Source organism: Quercus lobata, chromosome 5 (assembly GCF_001633185.2).
Source record: "Quercus lobata isolate SW786 chromosome 5, ValleyOak3.0 Primary Assembly, whole genome shotgun sequence".
In the NCBI taxonomy this organism is placed as follows: Eukaryota; Viridiplantae; Streptophyta; class Magnoliopsida; order Fagales; family Fagaceae; genus Quercus; species Quercus lobata.
The window spans coordinates 6,024,281-6,034,845 of record NC_044908.1 but is presented as its reverse complement, the minus strand read 5'-3'; positions in this window follow the sequence as shown (position 1 = coordinate 6,034,845).

Here is a 10,565-nt window from a genome sequence, read left to right as displayed (position 1 = left end):
AATGACTGAAATAAGGACGGACGCTTTGTTACAAGCAAAGTGCTACTGTCTCTGTGTGTATTTCTTTTTGTGTGTTACTTGTTTCTATCAATAAGATGTAATAGTCATGTGCTTGTCATGCAAATGACGAAAATTAAAGTTGTACTCTTTGGTGCAAATAAAGTGCTACTGTCCTATTGTACTCTTTCATTGGGTGGGGGTCATATGTTTATCTTTCTAGACAGATAAATCTGTTTGTGACTGATGAATTTTGATGACTCTTTTTGAATAATTATTCAGTCTGTTTTGCTAATTGTCCTTTTCCCTTAGTAAGACAGGTAGTTGTCTAATTCAGTAGCTATTTACAAGGAAAATGCTAAAAACATAAACAATTTTACTAATTTTTTACAAACTACTTATATGGTGAGTAGTTATTAGTAAGTAAAAAGTGATGTTAGTTAGTCAAAATGAGAACCAATAAAAATTTATCATATCAAAAGTTTGTAGAAATGTTATAAAATAGTTTGTTTTTATAACATTATTCTATTTAGAATCACAAAAATGCCTTTTGATTTACGAAATTGAGATGAAAGTGTGAAACTACAATTACTCTTGTTCTTCTTGCCCATCGATTAAAGGAAAATTTTTATAACTGGCACATCATTTTGTTATGTGTGAACATTGTGAAGTAGATGGAGAGTGGAATCTTCTAATGCAGCAATTTAAATATGCCTGGAGTGTTTAAAATAAACCTTGAAGTTCATAACGAAGACGGCATGGTATTATAGTAGGTGGAAACAAGATTCTATGTAATTTCAAATCACCTTAAAGTCTAAAGATAGCTAAAAATAAGATAAGAAAAATATCATTTTACACTTGTTTACATTCACTATTTCCATCAATATTCACAATTGATACAAAAATGTTCACATTTTTAAAATATTTACATTTCAAAACATGAAAGTGGATGTAAAAAAATCGATGTGAAAAAATTAGTGTAAGAATATAAAAACCCTAAACCAAATAATATCTATTCTTGAAAATAATAACTCTCCATTTTGAAAATTTTAGTTGGCTAAATTAAGTAAACTAATAATTTTTTGTTAAAAACAAGTCTAACAACTTGTTAGATTCAAATAAAAGTACAAATTATAACAAAAAATCTCATTTTATAGCATTTGTCTATGTATCATACGATACATACGATTTTATGATACGATATGATTCATACGATACATACACTGTATCGTACGATTCATGAACACCTACGATACGTTGATACGATACAAAACTTTTTACACATGATGCAATATGTATTGCATATCGTACAATACTGACAACTATGCAACAAATTACTTGATGCAACAAGTTACTTTGAATTCACCACTTATATAAAAAATGAACTCAGTTAAACTTATTAATACTTATTCAATGATTTTAAAATTATACAAATCCTAACATTGCTATCTAAACAAAATAACACAAAGATAAGTAAAATAAATACACAAGTTTTATTTCTACACGATATCAACATCCCAAAATATAAAACAAAATTACAAATGATTTATTAGATAACTCATTTGACAAAGAATAAAAACATATAAGAAATTTACAATCTTAAAAATTAATTTTATAATCTATTATCAATTGTGGTTGACACTCTATTTCAATTTGAGATATATATTAAAGTTAATTTGATTGTTTACTTATTTATACATAGTCTCCTTTATGAATATCATATCATTATTAAGCAACACACACTCTAGTAAATATCATAATTTATTTTGAAAAACCATTTATTTTGGACATAAATTGTTAAAAAATAAATCTAAGCATTCATAATTTATGCTAATTTGATACTTTGACTTTACTATTTTCACAATTGTGAATGTTTGTCACACGTCACAATTTTAAATCTATGTTTTTAATTCTATTGTAATCAGATTGTCTTGACATGTACTTTGCTATTTGATATCTAAAAATTTTTACTCATTACAGAATGCTCAATCATTCATCTTTCAATTAATTTGCATGCAGTTATGTAAATATCTCAATTGTTTCCTTAAAACTCACAATAAACAATTAAACCAATCTTGTCTTAATTTTATTTATCTTTTTTACAAAAGAATTTTTTTTTAAAAATGGTTTGGGTTCGGGTCAGGTCAAGTTAACCCACAAAAAACACGGATTGCGTCACGGTTCAACCCGCTCTTGCAGTTTTGTCATGTCTACCGATACTTGTTCTATCTTCTCTCACTTCTCATCATCATCATTATCATTATCATCTTCTTCTTCTTCATCTTCTTAATTTTCTTTTTTTTTTTCTCCTTTGTTTTAAATGAAGATGAAGTAAGTGTTTTAGCACTTATGAAAAAAAAAAAAAAAAGGAAAAGAAAAAAGAACAACATAAGAAGAAAAAGAAGACCACAGAGCATACTAGCAAAATCTTGAATATCGACTAATATTGACCAAAACAGATTGGAATACATTCGTAGTAGCTTGGAATGGGCCGAAATTTTTTCCGAGGTAGAAAATGGGTTACCATTCCAGGGCCAAAATGGCCCATTAGCATTAATTTTTGAAATATTTAGCAACAGAGCACAGTTTCGGAAATAATTAGGGAAATACCACTTTTTCTGGTACTCGAGCTTGGTGAGCTCGAGTACCATGTTTTTTTAATCCACCATCGCCCCATATTCAAGGAGCCTTATAGTGGCGTTTTTAAGTCCTATAGTGACGTTTTCGGGCCCTATAGCGGCGTTTTTAAGCCCCCATACCAGGTTAAGGGGCCCTATAGTGACGTTTTCGGGCTCTATAGCGGCGTTTTCCTGCAAAATTTTTTTATAAGTCCCATAACAGGTTCAAGGGGTCCTATAGTGGCGTTTTTAAACCCTATAGTGACGTTTTTGGGCCCTATAGCGGCGTTTTCCTGCAAAAATTTTTTTATAAGTCCCCATAACAGGTTCAAGGGGCCCTATAGTGGCGTTTTTTAAGCCTTATAGTGACGTTTTCGGGCCCTATAGCGGCGTTTATTTTTTTTTTTGAGAAGATGTTTGACCAATGAAAAGATGGTACTCGAGCTCACCATACTCGAGTACCGGAAAAAGTGGTATTTCCCTAATTATTTCCAAAACAGTGCTCTGTTGCTAAATATTTCAAAAATTAATGCTAATGGGCCATTTTGGCCCCATTCCAGTACAAGATTTTCTGGCCTTTCTGGCCAGAATGAAATAATATTCATAACCCATGGTTAAATGTAATATGAGTTTGACATGATATAGACTTTGAATTGTTGGGTAAGTATTCAGTGAATCTAGTAGGCCCCACCTAACCCACAATAAATAATTCGAACTATTAAAGATACGAAGACCTAACTTAGTTAAGGCCTAAATCCAATTTTATTTGGTGTATAACTAAAAAATTTCTGATTTTACTTGTATGGCAAGTCTTGAAATTTACATTAATTTAGGATCTAAGTTACTATAAATACTTATAAGTGGTTTCATTGTAATACTAGAACTTATAATAATCAAAGGCTTTCTGATGTGGATGTAAAACTGAAGCCGAAGTATTTTAATTCCCTTGGTTGCCTTTCTTTCTCTTGCTTTCACTTTGACTTTCTACATTTTTTTTTTTATTATTATTTTTTTTTTATGTTCACTCAACCAAATATGATTTAAACGACCAGAGGATGCAGGGTGGAGCTATAGCATGGCATGGCCCCCCAAAATTTTAAAAAATTATTTTATATTATATATAAGTATTAAAACTTTAAATATTTAGTTACAAAAATAGAAGTTGGCCCCCCCAAATGTTTGAGTTAGTCCAATAATATTCTTAAAAGCCAACTGAATTTGTTAATTGATGTAGTAATTATAGAGACAAGTAGTTTTTGTTTTCTCTAATTTGTTTTTTTATATGTTTAATATCAAACTAGACAGATTTTGTATACTCATTGGAGTTTAAAAGATGATAAGTTTTCCTAAAAAATTAGTTTGCGAATATATATATATATATATATATTTGAAAGTTAATAATTTTATAAACAATATATTTATAAATTATGACCTACTCTAGTATCAAAATATTAATATTAATATTTGTATATGTACGTTTACACATATGTACGGTGGTTTATCTTGACTCGAAACTAATATATTAATACCAAAATTTGGCCCACCAAACAAAAAATCCTAACTCCGCCTTGAGAGGATGAGACTTCAAGTGAAAAAAAAAAAAAAAAAACCATCAACTGCATTTTTTTGTTAAAGATAAATCATATGGGTGCACATGATTACTTCTCATCCCTTTCAATTCCACATCAACTAATGGAAAACAGGTCGAGAAATTTATTATCTTTATTTTGGCTACAATTCCTTTGTTTGTGATCAATTCAATTTGCCTCTATACGTTCTTTATTTTCTTTGTTTTATTTTCACACAACAGAGAAAGTGAAAAGATAAAGGATGGAATTTCATGTTGGAGAAGAAAGAGAAATATATCAAATGAAGTTTTAGTAAATTTTACTTCAAAACAAATTTTTATTGAAAATAAATCGTGTGGATGTACGTGATCATTTCTCGTATTGTTCATTCGCAAGGAGAGGTTGAGAAATTTATAACTCTCCGCTTTGGCTGCAATTCTTTATTTGTGATTGATTCAATTAACATCCCAAAAAAGATTTGCAATAAGAGAATGGATGTTAGTTTCTTTCCCTTCTTTTTTTTTTGGTGGAGAGGACGGGGGTTTGGGGGGATGCTGTGGAAAGTCGTAGGAGCCACTGTTTCGTTATTTCAGGTTTGAGATGATAATTGCAAACCTAAAATGGCTAGAGAGCTTGGTAGTCCGACTGTATTAAAGGTATATTAGAATAAAGATGGGGTAGTATTATGTATATCTGTGATATGTAACGCATCTCTTTTACTTCGTGGTGGATGGCAGAGTTAAACTTGGCAAATCAAACTCGTGGAACTTGCTTAAGTCGATAGAGAACCTGTCAAGCTTTGTGAAAACATTCCTAAAGGTAGTTACATATAGACGACATCTACCTAAGCTAGTGGCCAGTTACGAGAGGCAAAGACCACAACGAGTGTATAGACATAGGAAAGGCAAGCAAACAAGGTAGAAGTCTTGTCATGGTCAATCTCTCTTGAAAATTGACTATATAAGCAGGGACGGCTTAATATATTTGGGGGCCTAAGGCAAAAATTGATTACCTTGTTTTATATGCAAAATTACTACTAATTAACAAAAACTACATAGAAATTTTTCTTTTTTTGGAAATTTTATAAATAGAAAAAATTTGACAAAATTTTTCATACTTGTTGATATGGTAGATTGATAATAGTATATAAAAAAATAATGTTAGTAGTGGACTTAGATGACAACTAGTAAAAACTTGCTAATTAAACTATTATTATTATTCTTATTTTTTTTAGAAGTACAACATTGACAATATTTTTTTACAACAAATCTTAGATTTTAAGTTGCTTTTTTTTTTTTTCTCTCTTTGAAAATATCACTATAATTATTTTTTTGCCATCAATAACAGGTTGTAACAACCTACTACATAGCATAATTGTAAAAGTGTTGTAAAAAATATTGTAGACATTGGATTTTTCTCTATTTTTTATTTGTTTTTCATCTGGTAAAAAAATATTATTTTATTTATTGATTATAAATAATCTTATTGGTTAAAATTTGGGGGCCTTTTTTTTACTTGGGGCCTTAGGCGATTGCATTTCTTGCTCCATTGTTGAGCCGGCACTGTATATAAGCCATTAAGAATTATTTATTTATTTATTTCGAAAACATGCTGTTTTCAAAATCCTATTGTGAGGAGTGAAAACAGAAAAATAACTTTTTCAAAACTCAAAACTGTATTTAGAGAACATAATCCAAACAATAAATTCATGTATAAGACCTACTATCTTTTTGGTTTCCTAAATAGATAGTGTATAAATCCTCTTATGAAACAAGCTCTAAGACTTTTTTATTTTTTTATTATCTCGAAAAAAACTTTGGGCAACTATGCAATTTGAATTGGATTTGTAATCACTTTTGAACAATGTATGTAATACTCAATTCTTTTGTTTTTTGAAAAGTAACTATGCAATTACATTAGGATCCTATGTGACTTTTTTGGTATGCTGAGTGTTTCATTCATTCTTTTCTACCTCATTCAGTAACGATTGAATTTATATGACTATTTACTTTTCATAAAGCAACTATGAAATTTGAGTTGGATTTGTAATCAATTTTGAACAATGTATGTAATACTCATTTCCTTTCTTTTTAAAAAGTAAACACTCATTCTTTTTTTCCTCATTCAGTAACGATCGAATTTGTATGAATATTTGCTTTTTATGAAGCAACTATGAAATTTGAATTGGATTTTTAATCAATTTTGAACAATGTATTTAATACTCATTTCCTTTCTTTTTAAAAAGTAACAACGCAATTTGATTAGGTTCCTATGTGACTTTTTTGGTACACTGCATGTTCCACTCATTCTTTTCTTCTTCATTCAGTAACGATCGAATTTGTATGACAATTTAATTTTCATAAAGTATGTTCCACTCATACTTTTCTTCCAATTTCAGTAATGATCGATTTTAAAAAAGCATTACAATTTACTTTTTTAATAAAAATAAAATATATACTTGGAATAAGTTCCTGCTTAAATTTGTAATCACTCTACGTTATATTTAACTTCTTTTATTTAAAGCAACTATGCAATTCGAATAAATGTGACTTTTTTAGGTATACCACATGATTCATGCATTCTTTTCCTCCTATTCAAAAGATGAATTTGGACAATGTATGATAATGTACATTTCAATAAACAACTTTTAAATTTGAACAAGTTCCATTATCAAAAAAAGGAAAAAAGAATAAGCTACTGCTTAGATTTGTTTGGTATACTGCTTGTTCTATATTCCATTCTTTTGAGTTCAGAAATTATCATTTCCAAGGAGTGCAGGCAGTGTTTTCTTTACAATAAAGCAATTTCGCAATTTGAATAAGTTCCAGTGCAGCGTTATGTTGTATGCCCATTTCTTCCATATATTTTATTTTTCTAACATAAGTAAAGCAAGTATGTAACATGCATAATTCAGTAATGATTTTTTTTTTTTTTTTTTTGAGAGAGATTTAACTTATGGCGTCCGCTTCTGATGGTAGTTCTTTATCATCAGACTAAGACACCAATCAGTTTTTGGTGTATGCAGGGATTAAACCCCAGATTTCTTATACAACCATCAGAGACTTTACCAATTGAGATAACTAGAACCCACAATAATGAAAATTATAATGAAACCAAGGTGATGGCTTTTATTCGGTGGTATAGTTCCGAAGTAATTCGTATACATGAAAATGAGGTAAGGAAGTAGTGATATGTGAAGTCTAGTAAGACTCAAAATCCCACAGGAAACCGCCAATTTAACTAAAATCCGTCCACTTCGTTTTTTAATAACCAAATCATCTCAGTACGTTTTAATGCTTGGTCGTTCATGTTAAAATTTTAGTTTTATTTTTAAATTTCATTGATGTGGATTGAAGGAATTTCAGAGTTATTTCATTTTAGTGTGCTGACATAAAGCTAATGCTTTGAATGAGGTTTATTAAACTTTAATTTGGTCAATTATTATCAAATCTTGAAGAACTGAATAAACTAAGCTTATTAGGGTATGTTTCATGTGCAAAAATGTAGGGTCTTTTGTCAACCAGGTGGCTATTTTCTGAAATATGTTATTCTAAAAGTTGCTAACCAATCATTAAGACCCTATTTGATAACCCTAACTTCAATGGGGGCAGAGTATAAAATCAGTTTACGAATGATTGAAGTATCTTGTAAAAATTGAGGAATTCATTGATCTTTTAATATTGCCCTTAGTGGCTCGCTACTTCTAAGCTTACCTAGGCCTAACTCCAGCCCCACATCTAGGCCCAAATTTTTATGGAATACAACCATGATCTAATGCAAGGGATGATATATTTTTTTTGAGAACGAAGCATACTTCTTTTATTCATCAACTAAGTCTGGAATCAGCCTGTACAAGGTGGCGAATGTCTGGTGGCACATCTTCCATCCAGACAGTTAAACTAGGCCTACTAATAGCACTTCTGGCCAGAGCATGAGCTACAGTGTTCCCTTCACGGCATACATGAGAAAAACTAACAGAATGAAAAGAGTTGGACAAAAGTTTAACATCTTGTATCAAGTGACCGTGAAGGGCCAGAGAAGGACCTGGGTCTTGAAGTTCTCAGCAAATGGACTCCGAGTCTCCCTCAAAGATGGTGTTGGTGATGTCAAGTTCTAAAGCAAATTCCACAGCTTTCCTAACAACTAACGCTTCGACATGAGCCACTGTTGTTAGGAGTGGCAATTGTTGCGACATTGATGCCCATACTACTCCTTCTTCATCTCTGATGACGATGCCAATTCCAGCTTTGTCTTGCTACGAAAAATGGCTTTGTTGTAGTTTACTTTATAGGTACCATGATCCGGTGGCTTCCATCTTGTGTGATTCCTGTGCTGAAGCTTCCCTATGGTAGGATGAAGTAGCTGATACTCTGTTTTACAATCTATTGTAGAGTATGAACCTGATCCAACGGACAAGCTACTTCCTTGGAACGAATCTTATTCCTCCAGTTCCATACACTCTAGCTTGTGACTGCCAAGAGCGCCGTGTCTAGCTGATCTGTAAAGGCTCACTTGAAAATGTCCTTAACGCTGCTGCCTTCCATCTTTGCTATCCATCTCCATTGAGGTTCCATGTTCCACATAACCTGCACATCAGAACAAAAGAAAAGGGCATGTAAGTAGTCTTCAATCTTTTCCTTGCAGGTTTCACATTGATCATCCTGTGTAATCTTCCTGCAACACAAATTTCTTTTGACAGGCAGTGCTACTCTGCTAGCTCTCCATGTAAAATTTTTAATCTTGATAGGGACCTCCATACCCCAAACTTTCTTCCAAAAAGTTGTATCATGAGTTGAGCTTTGAAACTTCTCCGAATTCTCATGTAAGAATCGGTAACCCGATTTTACTGAGTAGTTTCCCAAGGGACTGAAAGGCCAAATCTGTTTGTCTGGTTGGTTAGTGGAGCTAAGTGGAATGCTCTTAATGATCTCTGCTTCCTGAGCATTGAACACATGGTCAATAACCTCATTCCTCCAACTTCTAGTCACCAAGTTTATTAATACTCCCACATGAATTTTCCTATCCAAAGAGGACTGGGGTTGATATTTTGGCTGATGTTTTCGAAGGCAGCCAATTATCACCCCATATCCTTATTTGCTTTCCATCCCCCAGCCGCCATTGAGCTCCCTTCAAAATTACTTCCCGACCTTTTAAAATGCTTTTCCATGTATATAAAGCCGAGGATGAATCCTTAGCTTCTAGGATAGTACCTCTGGGAAAAAATATGGCCTTAAAAACTCTGTAGAACAAAGAATTATCATCCTGTAGCAGTCTCCAAGCTAACTTAGCAAGCATCGCCTCATTAAACATTGTTAGGTCTTTAAAACCCATACCCCCTTGATCTTTGTGTTGACACATGTCATCCCAATTCACCCAGTGAACCTTCCTCCTATCTCCTCTTTGACCCATTTCCTTACAAGGGACTCAATTTCGTGACATACAGTGATGGGGAGTTTGAAGCAACTCATCATATAGGTGGGTATTGCCTGGATGACCGATTTGATTAGGACTTCCCTTCCTGCTTGAGATAAAAGCTTGCCTTCCCAACCATGTAATCTTTTCTAGACCTTTTGTTTTAGATTATCAAAGCTTGCTCTCTTGTTTCTACCCACCATAACTGGCAAGCCTAAATATTCTTCATATTGTTTCAACTCTGTTACTCCAAGGATATCCATAATCTGTCTTTGTGTATCGCCTGGTGTAGACTTACTAAAGAATAGGGCAATTTTGTCTCTATTTAATTTCTGGCCCGACACCTCCTCGTAAGAAGACAAGATATCCATTACTTTTTGGCAATCAAGAATGGTAGACCTACAAAAAAAAAAGACTGTTGTCTGCAAAAAACAGGTGGGTTAGTTTGGGGCCATTACGATAAATAGAAACACCTTGGATGTCACCTCTATCAACTGCTTTTTGGATCATCCAGTGTAAGCCTTCTGAATAAAGCAAGAATAGGTTGGGTGACAGAGGATCGCCCTGGCGAATACCACGGCTTGGTCTTATTTCTCCATAAAGTTCCATGTTAATCAGCAGAGAATAAGTAACTGAGGAAATACACTCCATGATTAAGGCCACCCATCGGTCATTAAAACCCATCTGAATCATCACTGCTTTCAAAAAAGACCACTCAACCCGATCATATGCCTTGCTCATGTCAAGTTTAAGAGCCATGAACCCCGTATTACCAGAGTTGTGATTCTTCATATAGTGTAATGTTTCAAAAGCAACTAGGATATTATCTGTAATGAGACGACCTTTCAGGAAGGCACTTTGGTGTTCTAATATAATCTTAGGGAGTACTCTCGTCAATCTGTTGGCAAGAACCTTAGAAAAGATTTTGTATAGCACATTGCAAAGACTAATGGGTCTATACTCGGTAACC